Raw genomic sequence first — 23,577 nt, forward strand, 5'->3', positions numbered from 1 at the left:
AATCTTGATTATCAGCCCTTTTAAAACTGTTTGGCCAAAAGATTTCTTTCTGTTCCAGGTTGAACACTTTGCTTTCTGGGCTTAGTACACAGGTTTCTTCTGAAGATTTGGTTTCTTCCCTGGGTGGGATCTACTTCCTAGAGTCCATATCTTCCTGTTCCTTTGGGAACTTTCTCATTGTGTTGGAATCTCTAGTGAGTTCCATCTTAAGAAAAAGTGTCTAAGAGGTGAGCCCTTGCATGTCTAAAGGAGCTTTGTTTTGCAACTTACATGTGGTCAACTGGCTAGAGTTGTAGACTGAAATGTAATTTTCTTTTTACGCTTCTTTATTATTGAGAGAGAGAGAGAGAGAGACAGAGCATAAGTGCAGGAGGGGCAGAGAGAGAGGGAGACAGAATCTGAAGTAGGCTCCAGGCTCTGAGCTGTCAGCACAGAGCCCAATGTGGGCTCAAACTCACAGACCGCAAGATCGTGATCTGAGCCGAAGTCAGACACTTAACCGACTGGGCTACCCTGGTGCCCCTGAAAGGTAATTTTCTGTCAAGATTTTGAAAGCAACTCAGGTTAACTTCTGGCATCTGATGTTGCTAATGAAAAGTCTGATACCCTGTCTGATTTTGTTCCTTTTTATATAAACTGTTCTCTTAAACCTGCCTTCCTCCATATTACCTGCCCTACCGCACCCCTACATGCATACACACTTGGGGTACTTTTAGGACCTTGATGTTCTAGATGACCTAGATGTTTCATATCTATCTAGGTTTTTAATCATTCTGGTGCTTTCAATTTTGATAACTCTTTTGAGCCCTAGGGAATTTTTCTTTTTAAATATTCCTTTTTCTGTTTCTCTAATACCATTTAGTTAGGTTTTAGATCTGTATTTTACCCCTCTCTCTTTTCTTTCTTTCTTTCTTTCTTTCTTTCTTTCTTTCTTTCTTTCTTTCTTTCTTTCTTTCTTTCTTTCTCTTTCTCTTTTTAATTGAAATTCATGTTTAACAGACACAGTGTATCTTTCTGAACCTTTTTTTTTTTTTAAGTAGGCTCCATGCCGAATGTGGGACTTGAACTCATGATCCTGAGATCAAGAGTGGCGTCCTCTATCAGAGAGCCAGCCCTCTGTGTGACTCTAAAGAACAGATAGAATTATATTCATTTATTTCCTGGTCCCTGAATTCTATCTTTCCTCAAGTGATAGATTTTTTTGCTTATCTCAATTTTTCATGTTTCAGGGTTTTCCCCCCAGCCTCCAAAATCTAGTGATTGTTGGTTATTAGTTTTAGTTGGAAAGGTGGTTATGGGGAGATTGGATGGCAGCTCTGTGGTCCAGGCAAGGTTTAGCTTCTGTGAGGATGAGTACTGATGCTGGCTGTCACGATGGGGATTTTCGAAATGCTAAAATGATGGGGTCTTCGGTTTCGGTGACCAATGCCTACAGTGACTGCTCTTGTTCCTCCCAGACAGTTCTTTCACTTAAGAGATCCCTCCAATATTTTGCCTGGGGGGAGATAACCTGGACTCAGGCCTTTCTGTATTTGGAGATCGGGGATATGGGGTTGAGGTCAACTGGTTTGTATATAGACCTCTAATCCCCCTTTTAGCTCCTCTTCTGTCTTTTACCACCTCTGGGCTTCTCCAGGCCCATCGGCTCTCTCTTCTGATGGGCTCCCTCCACATCCAGTCTAGGTGGTGACATCCTCTACTGTTGTATTAGTCACATCTTTTGGAGATTGCTGGAAACTTCTTGTCTGCTCCTGCTTTCCTCTCCCATCCCCTTTGTGGATTTATACTTTGATTTTTTTTTTTTTTGAATTATGAGCTATTTTAAACAAAATAGTTGTGTATTTTTATACAGAGACATGCAGAACTTCACCCTTATGTGAGTGGACATCTGTCATGCTTTTCGGGGACCTAGCACTGTGTGAACATCCACTCTGGTGACTTCCCCCTTTATGGATCTTAGCAAGTGCAAGAGTGGAACTTACTTTCCAAAATTACCTGGCAGCTGGGGCCCAGCCAGCCTTCACGCCCAACATGGGACTTGAACTCACGATTCTGAGATCAGGAGTCGCATGCTTTACCAACTGAGCCAGCCTAGCTCAGCAAGAGTCACCAGCAGACGCACTTGTGTGACATTTGGGAGTGACACCAGGAAGACAGAGTGGCACATGGGATGCACTTTGTCGAGGGGAGCAGTGACTTGTGGCTTCCAAGGCAGCAGTGCTCCAAGGGTGCCAGCAGGTCCCCCTCTGCAGCCACTCTGGTGTAAGGGCATTTCTTCGAGCTGCGTAACCCGATTTCCAAGCCTGGGCCTGTCCGTGAGCCATTTGTTTCCCGCGTAAACTAGCTAGAGCGGATCCCGTCGTTCGCAACCGGGCTTGTTGACGTGTGGCCACTACCCAAGTGTAACCATTGTTAACCTTTTCCCTTAGTGACTTCAGATCCTTGTGTTTTTAAATAAAAAGCTACCTCTTCATTGAAAATCTTCCTCTTCTCATTTCCTTCCCAAAACTGCTCTCCTTTTGGTGCAGAGCTGGACCCTTCATGCTTTGCAGTGTGTCGTATCCTCCGTGTTTTAAACTAAACGCAGTTGGTTTCGTGATACATGTCCCTTTGAAACGTCTTACTCAGCATTATGTTTTCACGTTTAACATGTTGATACGTGCATAGCTGGTCGATACGTGTAGTATTCGTTGTATGATTAATCCCATGATTAATTCATTTCTCCTATCGGTGGCCATTGAGGGTGGTCTTTTTAGTGTTACAAAAAGAACATCCTTGTGTAGGTTTCTTCGTGTACACATTTGAAGGGGAACATGCATCTTCAACTCCACTACATGTTATTAGTCACGCCAATAGTTGTACCGGCTTACTCCCTATCAGCGGTGAGAGTCCTGTCTCCCCTCCCCCTCACACACACTTGCCATCGTCAGACATTCAGGTTGATTGGCTCTGCCTGATCCTGTCTTTTGATTTAGTTTGTTTAATACCGAACAGAACAGAGACCATGAGCATCTTTTCATTTGTTTTTTATCCAACACGGTTTCCTCCTCTCTGTGTTACCAGTTTATAGCCTTTGCCTCCCCAACTGGATCTTTTGTCCTTTTAACAGGAGTTCTTTATATATTCAGAAACTTAAACCTTTGCCACTGTACATATCTTCTCTAGGCTGGCTTACCTTTTAACTTTGTTGTGCTGGCTTTAATTTTACTGGGGTCAAAATTACCCATTTTTTCCTTTATGATTTATATGTGTTTAAGAAATTTAAGAAAGCCCTTTCTGACTTGAAGTAGCTCGGGGTGTTGTGTGGAAATGACGAATCACTAAATTGTACACCTGAAACTAATATTAACACTGTGTGTTAACCCACTGGGATTTAAATAAAAACTTGGAGAAAAATAAAAGGCATTGTTCTGTGCTTTGTAATATTTTCAAGTCTCGTTTTTCACATTTTTTAGTTGTGTACTTGACGTATAATTTTGCATATAGAGGGAGGGAAGGGATTGATCTGATTTTGAATTCCTGCCTACCCCACGCGGAGAGTCACTTATTCTCTGCCATGTTCTTTCTCTCCACCCCATGCTCCTGCCTTGCTGTCCTGTGTCCGATTCCTTCACATTCCCTGGGGGTTTTCACCGGCCCATGTGTCTGCCCTGTGCTACTGCCTTGCAGTTTTCATTAGTACAGCTGTCTAGCATGTTCCGAGTTCTTGCTTATTCTCCTTTTTCAAAATTGTGGTTATTGTAGGACCAACTTATCAGCTTCTGAGCGACTTGTCTTAAAATCTGTTCTTCTGATTCTGAAATTTCTCCACCAGCTTTCTTTAGGTGATGGCAAATATTATTTTACTCCTTTTGGCCTTTCGTGTCGCAATGCGTTAGGTTTTCTCTTTAAAAAAAGCATGGGGGTGGCACCTGGGTGGCTCAGTTGGCTGAGCATCTGACTCCGGCTCAGGTCATGATCTCACGGTTCGTGGGATCGAGGGCCGCGTTAGGCTCTGTGCTGACAAAGCCTGTGTCTCCCTCTCTCTCTGCCCCTCCCCTTCGTGTGCTCTGTCTCTCTCTCTCTCTCTCAAAAATAAACGTTAAAAAATAATTAAAAAAAAAGCATAGAGGAATCGTTTTTCCCCTTAAATCCATATTCCTGCAAAGATTGTAGATCTGACAGTTTCTGCTGTAATTAAATTAGTATTTGCTCAATATTTTGAGACTATTTTGTTAGCACCATGTATTCTGGTTTGCGGTTTTTATAACTTGCTGGCAAATTTTTTTTTTTGTCATTAAATAAGGGTCTTCTGTGTCCCTTATAATGATTTTATCCCCTTTAATTTGGTTTCTTTAATCTATTTTTTGTTTAATCTGGTTCTATTATTACCTTGGTTTTTTTGTTGTTATTGTTGTTTTTCTTTTTCTTTTCTTGTCTTTTTTTTTTGAGAGAGAGAGTGAGAGTATGAGCAGGGGAAACAGGCAGGGGGAGAGAGAGAGGGAAAGAGAGAGGGAGAATCTTAAGCAGGCTCCACACTCAGCACAGAGCCCGGCGAGGGGCTTGATCCCACGACCCTGGGATCATGACGTGAGCTGAAATCAAGAGCCGGATGCTCAATGACTGAGCCACCCAGGCTCCCCTTACTTTTCTTGGTATATGTTTTTTCTGTCCCTTTACTATTAACTTCTCAACTCTTTTTTTCTTTTTTTTTTGGTCATGAAGTTTCAAGTCTTTTGCAAACAGCATAAAACTGTTGTTTTCTTTTAAAATCCAGTCTTGGAATTACTGTCCTTTACTAGGTAAGTTTTAGTGCATGTACATTTTACTGTGATTATCTATTTCTTACCTTTTTTTTTTTTGTTTCTTGCCAACTATTAGATTGATCTGATTTTCCTTATTTTCTCTTCCTTTTTCTCTTCTATTTCAGAATTTACACATTTTGTTCCTATTCTTTCAGTAGATAGTATTGCATTTATAGGTGTACCATTATTTAATCAGTCCCTGTTGATGGTTGATTTTTAATTTTTGCTATTCAAGTAATGCTTCAAGTAACCCAGTACATACGATTCTACACATGTGCTTGTAGGTCTAGAATATAAATTCTTATAGGTGATCCTGTGGATCAAAGAGTATGTGTATTTTAAGTTTCGATAATGTAGACAAAGATAAATTTATTCAAATGAGTAGATTTTAGGTTTCCTACATGATTAAATATGTTGAAAGAAAGGGGAAATATTTAGGGGAAATTTTTAGGAGAGGCTACTACTGCAATGTTATTTTGTTGCATTTATTAAAACAAATTTTAGTGTTTATTTTTGAGTGAGAGAGAGAATGAGTGGGGGAGGGGCAGAGAGCGAGGGAGACACAGAACCTGAAGCAGGTTCCAGGCTCTGAAGTGTCAGGACAGATCCTGATGCAGGATCTTATGAACTGCGAGATCATAACCTGAGCCGAAGTTGGATGCTTAACCAACCGAGCCACCCAGGTGCCCGGAAAATTTATTTACTTTTAAGTAGGTTCCATGCTCAGCATTGAGCCCAATGCAGGGCTTGAACTCACGACCCTGAGATGAAGACCTGAACTGAGATCAAGAGTTGGATGCTAAACCGACTGAACCACCCACCCCTGTAATTTATTTCCAAGGGATCTTGAAGTTGGGTGTTATTGTGAAGCCTGCCTGTAGAGATTAAAAGGACAAGTTTTCATATATATTTTTTCAATAATGGAATTTCTTAAAATGAATCTGGAGACGGCCTCCTTTATGTGCAGAATTCAGGAAAAGCCAAATTGATGCATGAGCTGTCTGCGATAAGTCCATACAGGTCAACTTGAAAAACAGTTCTTCTAGTCGGGACATATACATATGCCAGGTACAGATAGTCTCCAACATCGGAACAAGCTGTATTTCCAAAGTCGGTGGAGACTTGGATACAGTTTCCCATTCTACTTAAGCAACTGTGAGCAAGGTCCTGAGCTGAGTGGGATACAGAAAAGTATAAAACAGTGTTTCTTCCTACAGGAGCTCATGATCTAGAAGAGAGGACAGCCTGTAAGCAAGTAACAAATGTGGGGGCACCGTGAGAAGCACTTGTTTATAGGGGAGCTACAAGCTGTACTTTGGGAGAACAGAGGAAAAAGAAAAAGATCATGCTGGATGGAACCCTTTGCAGAGTTCTTTTCCTATGTGCCGGGCATGGGCTAAAGGACCAGAAATTGTTGAATGTCAGCATTTGGGAAAGGGTTGTATTTTCCTAAGGGGAGACCGGATATCTCGATTGGTGAAGCTTTGACAGCACGAGGTGAGCCAGGATGGCGGTGACGTTTTGTGATTGTTCCATCAGGTCAGCCCGCTCTTTCCGAGGCAGGAACCGGCACCCAGTCCCTTTTCCCTGACCTTCCCTAACAGCTGCCCTAAGCAGCAGCCGATAGCTTGGGCATGGATAGTTCAAGGTCATTGATTAGTTGCAGCTGGGGACAGAACGCAGGGCATCTGATTTCAGTGGGCAACTTTCAAGTCAGGTGGATTTTATGGAGATGGTTAGGACGTTTTTGGTGGGGAGGGCTAATGGGACCTGAAGTTGCTCCTCATCCCGCAAAGAGACCAAGGACAGGGCACCTCCCCATGCCACCTGTGTCACAGAGCCTCTCATTGCACAGAATAAATGCCGTGTAAACAGTAAACAGAAGCACATCTGTATGTTGCAGGATTTCTGCTGAGCATTCCCAACTGTCACATGGACAGTAGTGCTGGGTATAAGCCACTGTGTCTCAGTTGGTTTATGAACCACTTGCCTCTAGGTCACTTGGTGAGCCTGGTAAAAAGGCAGTTTCCTCAGCTCCACTGCAGGATTGGGAGCTCTGGGGTGGGATCCAGGAGACAGATTCTCAAAGTGAGAATCACTGCCCCAGCTCTTCAGTTATAGGTAGAATTTTTCAGTCATTTGTTTGCTGCGATGAGCTTCTTTTTCCCAAAAATCGCCTCCTTGAGCCTATGGGTATAAAGTGAAATGTTCATGGTATTTAAATCTACTTGTTTTTACAATTGGACTTGGAATAATCAAAGATATAAATCTGCAAGATGGTGGAGACTGTCGCTTCTCACAGTGTGGTCATTTACACACCACAACCAGTTATGATGCATTGTGTTCAGTGCTAGTGACCTGGGAAATCCCTGAGTTCTGCAAAGAAGTGAGGAAGAGTTATATTTGAGCAATCTATCTAAAAAAAAATCCATTACCTGAGTGGTTAGGAATATAATATATGTGTTAACCAGCTGGAGATGAATACTGGAAGACTTAGATCTGTTATAATAGCAACAGAAAAAAACCCAACCCCTTTATGTGTATGTTAGTTCCTTATCGTTATTGCTCTGGGAGAATTTGAAGTCCAAAGTGGAAAGCTGAACTCTCATGTGTAAGTTTAATCTGTTGGTTTCACTGTTTCCTACTAGAAAACCACCTAATGGGTCAACTTTTCTTGAGTGCTTCCCATTTATAGACTTCTTATTTTCTTCAAGCTCTTTTTCCTCTTTGACCAAAGTACTGGGGTCGTCTTTTTATTTTTGGAAAAATTCTAATACTCCATGTTTTCTATATATTCTTCAAGCTCCTGACTTCGTCCCTCCCCTCCCCCCATCCTTGTTCTATTTTTTAGCTACTGGGTCTTACTGCTGACACTGAATAGGAAAAGCCTGGTCTCTAATTCAGCAAATTTCTGGGGAAGTGGGTCAGATCCTAGGCAACCCTCTTGACATTCTTCAAGTTTTTTTTTTTTTTTTTTAAAGAGACCATATCCTGCATAATGTAGTGTTTCCTTCGATTCATTATTCTGGGTTCCTTTTACCTTCTCCATGTAACACAGAACACACTATTACTTCAAGCACCCTTAGTTTGTTGCTTCAACACACACACACACACACACACACATACACACACACACACACACTTCTTTGCTACTTACGCCTTCCTCCAACCTAAACACACACCCAGTCTTATGCATGTTCCAAGAGTTTTTGGCATGACTGAACATATTGGTCAAGAGGACTCCATCTAAGATGAAGAGAACAGGAACCAACAGCCTAACGAGATGAAAGCCAGGCATCAGAGAAAACCCAGCCACCCTGGCTCATCTAGGTTCTCTGGGTTGTCACCACGGGATTATGGTTAGGTTGGAGCTAATGCATCACCAGGGAGGTGTGCTACAGTAGATCATTTATTTGATTTAATGACTGAAATTTAGAACTTTTAAAGCTAGTGTTCATTTAACACGTATTGCGTAATAGACATCGTGCACTTTATACGCGCTATCTCACTTAAGCCCACTGTCCTTCTGAAACAGTCGTGAGAAACAGTCTTTACTGGTGAGAAAATTGAGGCCTACAGAGATTAAGGAACTCACCCAAGTTTCATGTAGTCTAGTGCTCTTCAAATAAAGCATTTCACAGCACAGTTTTTCTCAAGCTGCCTTTTTGGTGTTCATAGCTTTTCATTAGAACAGCAGGAAAAGGATACCTGATCAGGCTATAACATGCCTAACATTCTGGCTGTAGGCAGCAAGCAGGGTTTTGGAGAATTGGTACTCAAAACAAGGACTCCTTTTACGAGATTAGCAGTGTAAATAAGATGCACAGTCTGAAAAAACACCCTTGAATGTGACGTGCCTACTTCGGAGCTCCATGGAACCAGAGGTTCGTTCCAAGGGCTAAGAGGAGAAATTGATCTTGGCAGGACAAGAGCTTGACCACAAATGTGGGCTAGGCTGAGGGGATGCCCTCAGAGGACAATACCATGTCCCAGGGGTCATGGCTGTTCCTTTGGTATTCTCATAATTTTTTCCCATTGTCTTTTTTTTTTTTTTTTTTTTTTTTGGTGTGAATGACTTCTGAAGTTACAGCTTGTACTTTGCAAAAGAAAAAAGGCCATAAATGAAACATGATTTTAAATCAACTAAGGGCTAAAAGAGATTTATTTGGTTACAGTGCATAACTGACAAAATGTTGAGAAGTCGCTAATACCAGTATACATTCAATAGGCTCACAATTACAATTAACTATTTATTTGTAAATGATATAGTCAATTATGGGGAAAAAAAAAAACTGCATGGAAATCCAAACCTGAAAAAAATCTGTAAATTAAATCATTAGCTTTTCTCTAACAAAGTCAGGAAGGTGGGGGACTAGTTCTTGGATTAATTTTATTGTAACATTAATGTAATGCTTCGTCTTTTTCAAAATAGTTCTCTATTCCGTGTAAGACTCACACCAACCTTGTGAAGTGTCAGCTGCATTCTGTGGGTAAAAAAAACAGGCTTAGAGAGGAAAAGTGGATTCTCTGACCCCACGACATTATTATGTGGCCAAACTATTATGCTTGAACCTAGATTTGAGACTTAATTTCAAATACGAAATTTTTAAAATTAAGTCTTTGTATCTTGTAGGGAAAAGACAGGGGTTGTCTCTCAGACATCATTTACCATGCGAATTGGGAAAATATTTCATTTTTTAAAAATATTTCATTTTTAAAAAACAAATTCATGGTCACAGCCTTTCCATTCTCTCTTAATTTTCAAATAAAAGTCCTAACTTTATTTAAAAATTTTTTTTGAAGTGCTAACTTTAGAGTTGTGAATAGAAAATTGTCGGGGCACCTGGGTGGCTTAGTAGGTTAAGCGTCTGACTTCGGCTCAGGTCACGATCTCATGGTTCGTGAGTTCGAGCCCCGAGTTGGGCTCTGTGCTGACGGCTCAGAGCCTAGAGACTGCTTCACATTCTGTGTCTCCGTCTCTCTCTGCTCCTCCCCAACTCCTGCTCTCTCTCTCTCTCTCTCACACACACAAATAAATATGAAAAAAAAATAAAAAAGAAAATTGTTAAAGGGGGAAAATAATACCAACTTTTCTGTTTAAAAATGTTGCCAGACCATCCATGATGTAACTGGAGAGGAGCAGTCCTTCTAAGTTTTAACTACAAAGATATTCTAGAAATTTCTTGCAGAATGGGTTTAGTCCATATTTCTTCCAGGGCAGTTATGAAAAGTACTTATGGACAGTTACGATGAATAAACCATAACTCTGAATTAAAAAATGACACGAATACGTTTTCCACTAAAAGATACAAAAATGGGGACTTGAGGATTGAAGTATAAATGCTTGCGTTCAGAATGCTGCTGATCAATCTTTTAAATGACATTACTCTCTTAAAACTTAATTTAAGGTGGAAGGAACGTCCTGGTGACCAGATCATGATTAACAGAAAATAAGACAGCTCGAAGTCTTAAGTTTATCCAGCAGGGTGACTCATGCTTCTTTGTCGTCCTCCCACGGCAGCAATTTGTTCCATGCGAATGCTAGTAACAGGCATCATACCCTGTTAATGCTAACATGTAGGAGTCAGTCGGAGGTAAAAACCCCTATCACGATTAGCATTAACAGCATACAGCCTACAGCAAGCCTCGAGCATTCAGGGGATGAGGCATAAAGAATTTAAACCACAGATTTCCCCTTCCTGGTCTGCGCCACCTGCAAGAGAGAGAGAAATGGTTGTGTGTGCACATGCAGTTCTAAAGCTGGAGTGAGGGAATATAAGTCTGAGAGCAAAAATGGCCTTTATTTTCTTTTTAAGGGAGAGAGTTAGCTCATGAAATCCTCGCAAGTAATTTGTTGGAAAGGCTAGAGAAATTGGCAATCACAAGACATGTTTACCTATTTGTAAGACTACTGTCTGAAGACTATTTGTAAATTTATGGTTTGGGGTGCCTGGGTAGCTTAGTTGGTTGAGCATCTGACTCTTGATTTTGGCTCAGGTCATGAATCCAGGGCGGTGGGTTCCACACTGAGTATGGAGCCTGCTTAGGATTCTCTCTCTCTCTGTGTCTCTCTCTCTCTCTCTCCCTTTGCCGGCCCCCTGCTTTCTCTCTCTCTCTCTCTCTCTCTCTATCTCTGTCTAAAAAAATATGTTTTAAATTCTATTCTGTAGTTGTGAATTGTTTATGCACAGGTATCATCTTCTTTTGAAACAAAACAAAACAACTCTTCAAAAGTTGCCAAATGCTAAAATGCAAACAGGGGATTCTGAATTCTGATAGTACTATCTTTTTTGATTTATGTTTTACCTGGGAACTAGATGATTTAAGTAAAGGGCCAAAATATTCAACATAGTACTTTCTGATTTGTAAGAATTAAAACCGAATTAGCCTAATTTGTAAAGGTTGAGTTCAGGCTAGAATTTTATTCGTGGTAAACACTTGAGGCTTTACCTTTATTTTTTCCAAGAGATATGGTGCACGCAGTGGGGATCTCTCCTATAAATGAATCCATCATAAAATGGCCCCATCTGCTATTTAGAGATTCCTGTGGCCAAAGCGCTACCCGGCGGCTTTGGTTTTTGATCTACGTAAAGGAAGTATGACTTAAAAGTGCTGTTTCTCAAACTTCTTGTCTTCAGCAAGGAGTGGATTAAAAAAAGACAAAGATGAATTTGCTACTTCCTGTTGGAGTCTGATTTTACTCTCTCAGATAAAGTGACATTTCTCCCACAAGCTTCTGGTTTCAGTGTTACTATAGCAGAACCTAGAAGTTAGAGTACCATTCAAGCATGTGGTCTCTTCTGTGCAAGAGGGGAATCACCTTCTCCTTTATTTCATCATGAAACCAGCTAGATGTAAAACTGTGATTAAGTTCAAAAGAAATGTATAAAGTTAAAAATTCCCCAATGAATGTATTTTGACAGAGCAGAATACCGTGGTTTGGAAATTTCCAAACCAAGGAAATATATCATTCTTACTGATAGTAATTTTTTTTCTTAACTTTGCTGTTTTTTGAGATGAATTAACTTAAGGATGAAGAGCTCTAAACAATGATGCCAATTCAGGATTTTAATTCATTTTTACAGATTTTCGGTCAATAAAGATTATAAAAATAACCTTTTCCCCCTATCCACAGTGCCTTAGATACAGTAAATACTCAATACATGTTAATATCCCAATGTTGGTTCCTCTCCAACCAATATAATTCAACCGTTTCTTAAAGAGTTATGTCTAATTCAAATTTAAGGTAAATTGTTTGCATCTTGTTCTACCCATAAATTTTTCTCCTGTTCTCTAAAGGTGACATCTGATCACAGGTATTAAAATACATGTAGTATAATAATTGGATTTTTTTCTCTTTCATCTTTTTTTTTAAACAGATTGCCTGATTACAGTGCTCAGAAAAGTGACCAGTTGTTCACAATGTGCTATACTATAGTAAACATTCTAACATCTTTTTTTTTTTATTGGTTCAAACTTGAAAAGTATGCCGAAGTGAAAAGGGTCACATAGGTCTTTTGTTCTCAGTGCTCAAACACAAACTGTGCTATTGTGTATCTAGACAGACTTCTCAGGCACAGTTTGTCTAATTACACTACACAGTCTGAAATCTCACTTAAAACACAAGGAGAGGTGAAAAACATTAACCCCAGTATACAGAATAAAGGAGAAAATATCTTAGAATGGCCTAAGAAGTATATTCAATAGACTTTGAGATGTTCGATTGGCCAGAAGGCCCATTAGTGTGGAAGTGATGCTCACTTCCAGTGTTTTTGACCAGGCTTCTTAACCAAATTAACCAACAACTGAAGTTTTCTGCCTTCCACCGTTTTCCAGAATTGCTCCGTGTCTGAGTGGAAACTAGTGACCACAGACAACAAAGGTTAGTCTAATAGCCAAGACACTGGGCAGAAGATGCTGTCATGAGGCAATGAGGAGTGAAGTGGCCCTTTCTGGCACCAGTATAGTCACCCCACTGGCAGGAGAAGAATTAGACACAGTGATAGACCCAGCCATCGACAGCCCCCAGCCACTAAGCATTTGATAAGAATGTGACAAGCATGATTTCCAATGTATAGCGATACAAGAGCAATTTATATGGCTCACTCAAAATAGAGTCTTCACTAGGGTCATTCTGAAAACCTACCTCAAACTCCCTCACTCCACAATACTTTCAGGCCCACATCCATTGTCAAGATAAGCTTTAGCACTGAACATCTTTTGAATAATGATATAGGTTCCAGGCTAAATCTAGTACTTTGGAGAATTTGTTACTCAGTCATTGTCAAAACCATCCCTTCTCACCTTGGATAAAAAATATACCAAGATGAAGTCCTGGATATGTACTAGATAAATAATACTGGATACCTTTTATCATATGGCAGGCCTATTTTTCCTCTCTGGTAAGGCATTACCAGAGGTGTCTCTGAAGGGTGCATTCTGGGAAATTTTTCCTTAAATTACGCTTTTTCTGAGAATGACTTTTTTCTTTTTTTTTCTGGAGGAGGGCCATGTCATTTCAGTATATACTTTTTTATTTTTAAAGTAAACTCTGCACCCAAGTTGGGGCTCAAACTCACGACTCTGAGATCAAGAGTCGCATGCTCTACCAACTGAGCCAGCCAGGCACGCCCTGATCCTTTCATTCTTACCTTACTCATTTGCCAGGAAAGATGTTATCAGCTATGTATTCAGAGCAGAATATATCCTAAGTTTGTCACTAAGGATCTCTTCTCATAATGAATCATGACATATCCTTCTATAATTTTATATATCTCTATATTTCCCCATTTTTCTTATTCCCAGTACCAACTACTTAATTTTTGCATACCAGAAGAACTGCATGCCATAAAGTTTTCTTTTAAAAGAGTCACGTGGTTGAATTTCATAACTAAGCCATCATGAGTTGATTCATCCTGAAATGTGCAAATACTTGGAAACTATTCATTTGTTGTCAAAAAGTGAATATACACGAATTTCTACTGAAAGGCAGGATCCTGTATTGATGTAGCAGTAAGGGCAAATTCTAGTCCAAAGCCATCTTAATGGGTGAAAAGTAATTAGGCGTTCGAAAATTAAAATGATTAAATCTAGATACGTTAAGTATTTCCCATTTTCTTATACACCAGGGAAAAACATAATCATTAAGATGGCATTCAATGTGGATCCATATTGGCATCCGATCACTAGAAGTGACTAGTATACAACTGCGTAAGAGAGCGTTGTCTGGCTTTCCCACCGGAACTCACGCTGATTCTCTATATTCTGAAATTGCTGTTTTGGCTCAGGTCATGAAAGTAAGCAGTGAAGATGAATGCAGGTATGTAAGGATCAAGGACCTGAGAAAATTTGGACCTGTCGTAGTTAATCTTTACAGTGACAATTTCTTGATTACCCTTTTGACCTAAGGTCAGAAGATGAAGGTGGTTGAAAACACGGGTCCTCAAAGACCTTCCCCTCTAAAAATGCCACATCTGTCATAGTGCCTCGCGTTCCTTCCACTCCGCCTGCATTTCTTACCATTCGAACCATGTCCTTTGGGTGGGAGAAGCAAGGTGCCAGGTAGGGTTTCAGGTAAGCTGTTCTTGAAATGGAAAGGAGGTATCTGGAGAGGGAGAAGCCCCTCTCATTGGCACTGGAACTTGGACTTATTTAGTGGGCTGGTTAGCTAGTCATCTTTGAAAGCAGAGATCAAGGACTGAGAAGAGAGGACTCAGGGTGGGTAAGTTTTAATGGGGATGAAGAATGATTTAGAGGAAAGATGATGATGTACTCCCACCAGTTCAAGAGCTCATCCTTTTCCCATCCGGCATGAAACAGTCACCAATTGAGTACCTGAAGCAGTACTGCTTGAGTTTTAGTTCAGTCCTCTGTGTCTGGATTTCCTACATGGTCTAAAATTTCCTAGAAAAGTGTACCATCTCAGTAATTCCTCATACAGACCTTTAATATTGTGAAAAAAGAAATATTCACAGGAATGGTTTTCTAAACTGTGTGTTTTTTTTACGTGTGTGCAATGTTTTAATCGTATGTGTTCTGTAGCATATGATCATTCTGTGTTACATCTCAGCAAATGAGAAGCGAAGGCAACTTCTGTGCTGTCAGGAAACGGGCCAAAGAATATTATGTTTCCTCTCGAATTCACATGAGTTCCCTCAGCAAAAAGGGGTTGACCGTGTGGCTTGCTACTGATGGAGATGGTCAGTGATGGGGGTCCATGTCTTCAAAAGCACACAAATGCATCTTCTAAAAGTAAAATGCGTGGTCTGTAAGTGTCATCCATATCCTGACCTCCGGGTGAATGGTAAAATTACTCTTCATATTATTAACTTTTTTCTTACATTTAAGAAAAACTCCCTATAGAAGTCATTGCTGGGGAAAAAATGATCATCAACTCTCTAGGTCATGATATTTTCTTTCACCTATTTTCACAAAAATCTAGCATCCCTTGGTAGTTCTAATTATGAATCCTTTAAGGCAAATACCTGCTATTTGCCAAATAAGGGCTCCTTCTTGAAAAGGCGGGTTTGCATGTGAAACAGCTGTAATACAACATACCTTTCTGTATTTTGAAATCCAGAAAGTGAATGTTTTTAAAGATATATGCCAGTAATGATATTAACACATAAAACTAAGCCTGACATACTTTTGCACTGTCTCAGAAGACAGCCAGTGTGGAATTCACAGGATCACTATGGAAACATCATATTGAGTGGCCGTTTTAACTGTGAATGTACAAATGAGAAAGAATCTGGACCTTAGAGGATTACTCTGCTTTTCCCAATTTTAAAACCAGAAAATTTCACTGAAACCACTTGTGGATCTTATGTACAAGCTAAGCAGGCTTCCCAATAGATTTTTATTATAGACAGTGATTAATACCTTCACTTTTTCAGATAAGGATGTGGGGAAAAAAACAGGTTAGAAGTATCTGCCCCCAGAGCCATTCTGTAGCGTAAGCAGAAGTGGGTCCAGAGCCAGCATGAGTCCCCTCCCCTCCTGTCCTGAACCAGCGTCTCAACACCGGACCTCACACTGGCTCAGCTGCCAGCCCCAAACTTGGGGAATATGTTACTAAGCAAACATGGATGAAAACAAGGAGCAGGAAGGAGAGAGCTTGGGATGGGGGGAGACGCATTCTTTCTCTTTAAATCACGGCCATTCATTCTTACTTCATAAGTACTCAAAGGTTTTTCCACGTGCCTAACCACTTAAACTTTTTAATATCATACTTCCATAAGAGAATCTTGATAATCATTTTCTTTGTTTGTAATTTATTTTCAATATCCTTGCTCCCCTCTCTATCCCCATCTCCCCCCAGAGAAAGGAAACGTGATGGCAGTTGTCAAGTCTGGCATGCTCTGTCATCCTCGGAAGAGTCTCCTCCTCCAGAGACCGTCTCTGTGCCCTTGAATTCACTGTATTTATTCCCAACGTGGAACGTCAATAAAATGCCTCCTTTGGAACTTACTATGTGCAACCTGTTTGTCACTTACGTGGACTTCCTCGCAGGAAAAGTCCTCTTTTCTATTTCTACACACAGCGATGGCCCCACACAAGGAAGAATTTGTGTCCTGGGAAGGATGTGAGACAAACTGATGGAGTTTGTGGGGAACAAGAGGCTTGGTTTTTGCCTGCTTAAAAATCAGTTTTCTCATGATGTATGGCAAGACCCTGTTACACAGCAAACACCATCCCATCCCCTACTTACAGCCCCGCGGTGTTTTACGCAACGTCTTCACGTACCAAATGAGGGTCGTATTTGATGCTCCCCAAGATGTCCTCTGCAGATGTCATGTCGCACGTACACTTAGGCACTAGGACACCTACTTCCAATTGCTCCTAGGATACGGACTCGCCCGCCTTGCCTTCTTCTTCTTAGTTCTTCTCTCACAGAGCAAATTCTTGGAGGCTGGGCCCTCTTCCGTGCCCGGTGCGACCCTTCCTCACTGCCTCCCCCAAGACGGTTAGTCCTGGTTCTGACCTCCATCAAAGCTGTTTTCACACTACGCTGGGATGATTTCTTCTTGTCTCTTCTGAGGTATACTTGAGGGCAGAGACTGGGTCCTATCTCAGTGCTTGATACATGACTGACAGTACATGCTGTTGGGTAAACCCCTGAGATGCTCCAGAGGTATTTCTGTCTGCACACTCGCTTTGGCTTTGGCCCTGGGGCATGACTGAACTAACGCAGATTCTTGGAGAACTGGCGTAGTGGCAGTTTATGAATGCGGAAATGTATTAAGGAGGTCTGTTGCTTTTCCGCATTAGTAACTCACATTTAGCGGATTTGAGGCTTGGAACTGAGTCCACAAAGTATAATCATTATAGGATAAAGCTGGAGAATGCTACCAGAAATAATCTGAAGTTGTGGGTAGAAACTAGGTTCCATTCCTGTGTTTTAAAACCACACTTGGATGTCATTAATACGTGTTTTCATTGTTGGTAGGGGTGTGCCCTTATTAGGAGATAAGTGCCCAAGCATCTAGAGGTGAGATGCCAGGTCTTCGTAGAGACACAGAGAGATAGGCAGACAGACAGGCACAGAGAGAAAGAAGGCAAATGTGGCAAATGTTAACAATTAATGTCTCAAAGTGAAAGGTCGAGGCGTGTTATTGGTCTGTTGTTTTCAACCTGCCTGCGTTCCGTTCCTGACCACAGCAATGGTCCTAGCTGTGCGGTGTTCGGCAATTTAACTAAACTCTGTGTTAGCTGCTTCTTTAAAAATGGAGATAATGATAGAACCTGTTCAGAAGGTCGTTGTGAAGATGAAGTGACACAATGGCCATACAGCATTGAGGGTGGGCGCTAGGCTCACACTCAGGGCTCAATGGATGTTAGCTGCGGTACTAAGGACATCGGTCACGAATACCTGCTGAGTCCCTGGAATTACCTGGCTATGTGCCGCCTGCTGCCCTGGCCGTTTGAAAAGTACAAGATACATTTACAACTGCATGGTTGAGTCATCCCCTAAATTAGAGGCTAGCAACAAACACATACAAGTCAGAGGAAAATCATCCTTTGGTATTCTAATCTTTGAATCATAAAGGTACGCCAAAATGTTTCCGTGGAAGCAATTTTCCAAAGTGTTTTATGAGTTTCTTGGGGCTACGGAGGGAAAAAAATGTATTATGAAACTGTTAAAAACCCATCAAAACCGAACAACCTTGTCAAGAACTTCTAGAGGCCATTTTGTACCTACATACCTCACTCTTTCGGACTGTTTTTGTATCTCACTTTCCAAATCGGTTTCTTGAAATATGCAAGATCATACACGTATGCACGCTAAGTGCAAACACTTCTATGGGTCTCTGGGCCATGCACTCGTTTGACTTCTTCTTCCTCATAGCAGCCTTAGGAATGACTTTTATCATCCTCTCCATTTATCCCTGGTGGCACTGGGGCTCAGGCAAGTGAAGTCATTTGCCCAAGGCTAAAGGGTGGGTAAGCAGGGGTGCCGCTAGAATACAAACTCGAGCAATCCGCCACCAGTGTCCATGCTCTGAACCACTATGCTGGCCCCATGGTGGCTGAACAACATAAAGGAGCACAGCACTTCGTTAGGACAGCCAGGAACTTACACCGTGTGTACAGCATTCTCATCATGGAGAATTGTGTAAATGCCGCTGAATGTCATTCACTTCTGCAAACATCAGCTTCACAACTTGATCACACGAGCTGTGTGATATTCTTCACTAACCTTTCTGCCTTTGCCTTAACCCCATCTGCCCGCATGTGGGTATTGTTTTCCAGAACTGATTCCGAGTTGGCACAACGCGTCAAGCCATGCCACTTGACCGATGTGAAGTCTCTTTTTCTGGCTAGTATGTCATCGGCGTCTACGGGTGGGAATTGTGCCTTTTGGTTCACTCTTCTTCCACGCTGCCGAGAGAGAGCCTTGGAGCCGTGAATGAAGATGCTGAACTGCTCAGATGTGTGATGTGTTAATTTGAGGATAAATGTGCTTTTGGTCCTGACCCTTGTAAGCCCCAAGACAAGACTGATGGACACAGCTTCAGTGTTTTATGGCGGGTGAGTCTTATGCAGCAATGAACAAATTAACATTGTTGTTTTCTTTAAGAGTCTGAGATAAAGGGAATATATACATATAAGAAAGATGTAGTCAGAGAAAAGGTGGGATAAAGAGCGGCCTTTCAAATTTTAGCATTTTTCCTTGAGACAAAGTGTGTCATGATTTTCTTATTCTGGCCAACTCAGCAAACGTGTGACAGCTTTGAAGCCAGTAAGATGGATGAAAGACAAACATACGTTCTCCAGTCAATTGTACTGGTGCTTACTCACTCTGACTCTTCGGACAGAGGGGATATGGATTCACTGAGTCTGGCTCTGTCTTAGAAGATGTATGAAAGTGAAGTGAAGTGGTAAGTTATCATGCTGGAATCACAGAATTTCTTCATCAGTTTGAGGGACTCTAGAGATGACTCAGTCCCCACCACCCATGTTAGAGATGAGAAGAATGAGGCACAGGAATTTGCACAGGGGTGGGACTAGAGTCCTACCATGGTTCTCAGGCTGGTACCTCTTCCAAAATACCAGGCTTTTGCTCTGTGGGCGGCAGGCCCATCACCAAAGCAGTAAAGCTATTAAAATCAATAGCTTGAGCTATGATTCACAGCTAGTGACTCACAAAAATGTAGAGACACCAACGAGTCAAGGACCAAGATGTCCTGTCTAGGTGCAAGGTGGAGTCCACACATCACTCTCTATCTTTCAAGCTATTCAAGCTCTACCAGGTTAGAATAGGGATGGATGAGGAAAGTCCACCCCAGGAGGGTTGTGCCTGAGCTTCAAGGAAGGCTGGAGCCCACTGACACGAATACAAAATTGTGTGTGAGGATGCATATTTTCGCTTCTTAACATTTCTGAGAAAAGCACACATGGCTTCCATTAGATTTAAGGTAGGAAAAGAGGGGCTTAAGAACTAATGCTCTAAAATGAAAAACCTCCTTTAGACTGAATGGTAGATCTTAGTCATGACATAAAATAGCTGATGAAAAAACTCTTCAGAAGTTGAAACCTAGGGGGCTTTTTAGGGGTGGATTTTTTGATTCACCGAAGACTGATCTGATGAGCTATGAAGAAAGATGAAGGCTATTAATTTTCCATGTATGCCACTGGAAAGTAGAGAATGACAAAATTCACAGCACATCCTAAGTAGTTTAACTACTTATGTTACATGCCGTTGACCCAGCAATGTACTGTTAGCCCTTCCTCCAACTTTTAAGATTCCTGAGGGTAGGGCTGTGCTGTTTGTTCACTGCTGACTGCTCTCCAGCGTCCAGCACAGTGTCTGGCCCAGACAGAACGTGATGATGGCCTTCCCATTTAGGGAACGTGGCATTTACGGATTTTTTTTTTCTTTTAAAAACCAGTAAGTTATACTTTTTACATATGAATAGTTAGGTAAAAACAGAGTAGGAGTTTGTGCAAACGCCACTGTTCGGTCTTGAAACAGTGTAGGTCTCAGCCAGCACTCACGTTACTCTTTCTTAATACGTGTGGTGATGAAACTCTGTCCTGTGGCCAAGGTGAGCTGCCCCCGCCATGTGAGAGAACCCAGTTATTACAGGCCATTACGGAGTAGCCTGTGCAGCAGAAGTAATGACTAAAAGCGCTGTGGTTCTAAGGAAGGAATCAGGGAGGCAGCAAAATATGATGGGAAGGAGCCTGAGCTGAGAGGTTTCATGTCCCAAGTCCCCCACCCACCACCGGCCAACCCCCAACATCCCACATCTCACATCTGCCCCTAACAGTAGGCTTTACACTAAGAACCTAATGACTTTACCAGAGAAAACACAAATTCTCTGAGCCACAAGTCCCCACGGACAAAATGGGGATAACACCACCTAACCCTGCAGTTTCTTATCATTATGACTATTAGAGTAGACAATATGCAGGAAATTGCTTTGTCACCTTCGTAGCTTATATCACTGTTCGCATAGATAAGCAATTAAATGTACATGCCCATTTTAAAAGATCAGTCCTGTGATTATTAAAAGTTTGGCTGTCCTAGTTCATTTAGATTCTACATTATGTTAAAGCCATATAAAAGAGGCACTTCTTCAGGGAGATGAACGGAGATAACGAGCGACTTTGACTTTGAAACATCTACATAACATTAGGGGAAAAGTCTATCTCCATTGAACCTCAACTATTTGGCGCAAAATATAAATTAAATTACAAGCATCGTTAGGTACTGTCGGCCTCTTGAAATCATAGGGAAATCCTAGATTTGCTGTGTGGCACCAGAGAAGTAACTTCACCTCTCTCGGCCTCAGCCCCCTCATTTTTAAAGACTGGCTTCTCATTTATATCTCTGTCAGCCGTCAGCTTCAGTAATTCTAGCTTAAATTTTATTCATAACCGTCCCAATATGCCTGCTTAGGACGATATAAAATTCGAAAGACCGGGCCCTGGGGTTTTACGAGAATAAAGAAAGATATCCAACGTGCTCCGCAAAACCAAAACAAAACAAATACAGAAACTAACCCCCACCCCCCCCCCCCGCACCCTGGCACCACGGGGGCAAATCAATCCCGAAGTTCAATGGCCTTACGTCCATTATACAGACATTGGGATCTGATAAGTTAGGACTCGGACTTTTGTAAAATTAAGCTATATGATTATGAGTTGCGTTTCCAAAGAAAATAGAAAGGACACGTGTTTTGAAGGCGGTCCCTTCAGATCGACCCTGTCCCTCCAAGTGTGTTTTGCACACACTTGGCCACCCCGCTGGTTAAGCTCGTCCAAGGCCAGGTCACGGGGACCTACCGCCTCCGCCAGCCAAGGGAACCTGGCGCAGAAGCTGCGTGCGGGTCCTTCCACCCTCCCTTCCCCGCGCTCCCCCCCCTCGCCCTCCGGGCGCCCTCCCCCCTCCCCCAGCGGCCTCCTGTCCCGGGCGCGGCCCCGCGCACTGCGCCCCTCCGACGGGCGCTCGGCGGCCACGTGCGCGCGGGGCGGGGGCCGCGGCTCCGGGGGGCTCGGAAGGGCGGGCGGGGGCGCGGGGTCGGCGTACCTGGCTGCCCGGGCGGCCTGCGCTGCGCCCGCGCTCGCGTCTGCTCTGGTCCCGAGGCTGCAGGCGGCCCGACGTGGCCGGCCGCGCACAGGAAGCCCGCGCCAGCGAACGTGCGACCCTTTTATAACCCACTTGTGACTCATAACCGAACGGCCGCCTTTTCTGTAAAACCCCCCGCCTCGGCCCCCTCCTGCCTGTTCTTGGAACCTACAGCTTGAAAACTTTTTTTTCTTTTTAAAGGAAAAGTCGAAAAAGCCCAGCGCCCCGAGGATTGGTGTTTTCCCCTCTCCCTTTCTCGTGGGTCAGTGTGTGTGTGTGGGGTGTGTGTGTGTGTGTGTGTGTGTGTGTGTTCTCTCTCGACACACGCCGCGAACTTTCCTGCCCGCGCGCAGCCGAGCTCGGACTCCAACCTTTGTTCTTCATGAAAAGGAAACGCATTCAAATGAGCGCTCAGTTGGCCGGAGGGGAAGTTGCTACTTTTTGCAACTGGGTGGCAGGGGTGTCTTAACAAAATCCTCGCGCAGGAGAGAGAAGAGGGAGCCGCAGGGAAGCAGATGGGAGACTTTTCCTCCCCCACGGAGTCCGCGGAGGCAAGAGGGTCCCTCACAGAGGAAGCAGTGGTCAAGCGGCCCCTCCATGGGACTCCTCCCGTCTCTACCCTTCGAGAGTCAGCGTTTGGTTGGGGAAGTATCCGTGGGGTTTGATACAGCCCGTATCACCCACATTTGTACTTGGGGATGCGAGGATACAGGGCTCGAATCTTCTTTCATTTTGACCTCAGCAACATTCTTTCCCTGATCCCTTCCCACTTCCAGAACATATTCCTGGAGCATGTGAGACTTCAGTCTTTCAGAGTGTGGACTTCATTGCCTCCCTCTGGACTTCCTCCAACCTACCAAAGGGTGGGGGGGGGGGGGCGCATTTTCCTGGAGCAGGTCATTTGACACCCTGGATTGAAATGAATAAAATAGATCTAAGACATGGCACATGCATACCGCAAGACTGGTTGGGTAACTCGTTCTTGAGCCTTGGTGTAATAAACTTTCAGACCTTGAGGAAGAAGAGAGGCATGTGAGGGAGAGAGACGAGGTGGTCTGGTGTGGATTTAGCCTCACCGACACGTGATTTGTGCCTCTTTGTAGATAAGACAGACTCACTGCTGGATCCCAGAGCGACTCTTTCATACTTGAATCTGCAGCCCAAGTGCAGAAGACATCTTAGAAGAGTTTGGGTTAAGCTGATGTCAAAAATTCGTTTCTGGGGCCTCTGAACGCAGAGAGCACATAGTCCTTAACTTACAGATAGCCCCAGTTGGTTAAGGAACTTGGGAGCATTCAAAAATTCTTCATTCTTAAGGCTTATATGGCTTTAATGATAGCAAGTAATATTTCTAAAGCATCTATAAATTTACCATGTGCCGGGCCATATTCCGAAACTCCTTGCACAAGGGACCCTGAGGCACAGAGACATCAAACATTTAGGTCCTAGTAAGGTCACAGAGCTGAGATTCAACCCAGCTCTGCCCCGTGTGCATCGCTGGGCAGTACAGCCTCCCAGCCCCCTGGATCCACCATGCCTCCGGGATCTGGAGCAGAGTAGGGCGGTTGGCAGTGGGGAAAGGAATCATGGTCCTCACCCGGGTGCGTCGTACCTCTCTGCTGGTTAGAGACACCTGCAAAGCGCTTCTAAATTTCCCTTTTTTCATATTAAGTCATATGGTGTGGGACACCCAATAATGGTAGACAAATAAATGGCTTT

The sequence above is a fragment of the Acinonyx jubatus genome, chromosome C2, assembly GCF_027475565.1.
Source record: "Acinonyx jubatus isolate Ajub_Pintada_27869175 chromosome C2, VMU_Ajub_asm_v1.0, whole genome shotgun sequence".
In the NCBI taxonomy this organism is placed as follows: Eukaryota; Metazoa; Chordata; class Mammalia; order Carnivora; family Felidae; genus Acinonyx; species Acinonyx jubatus.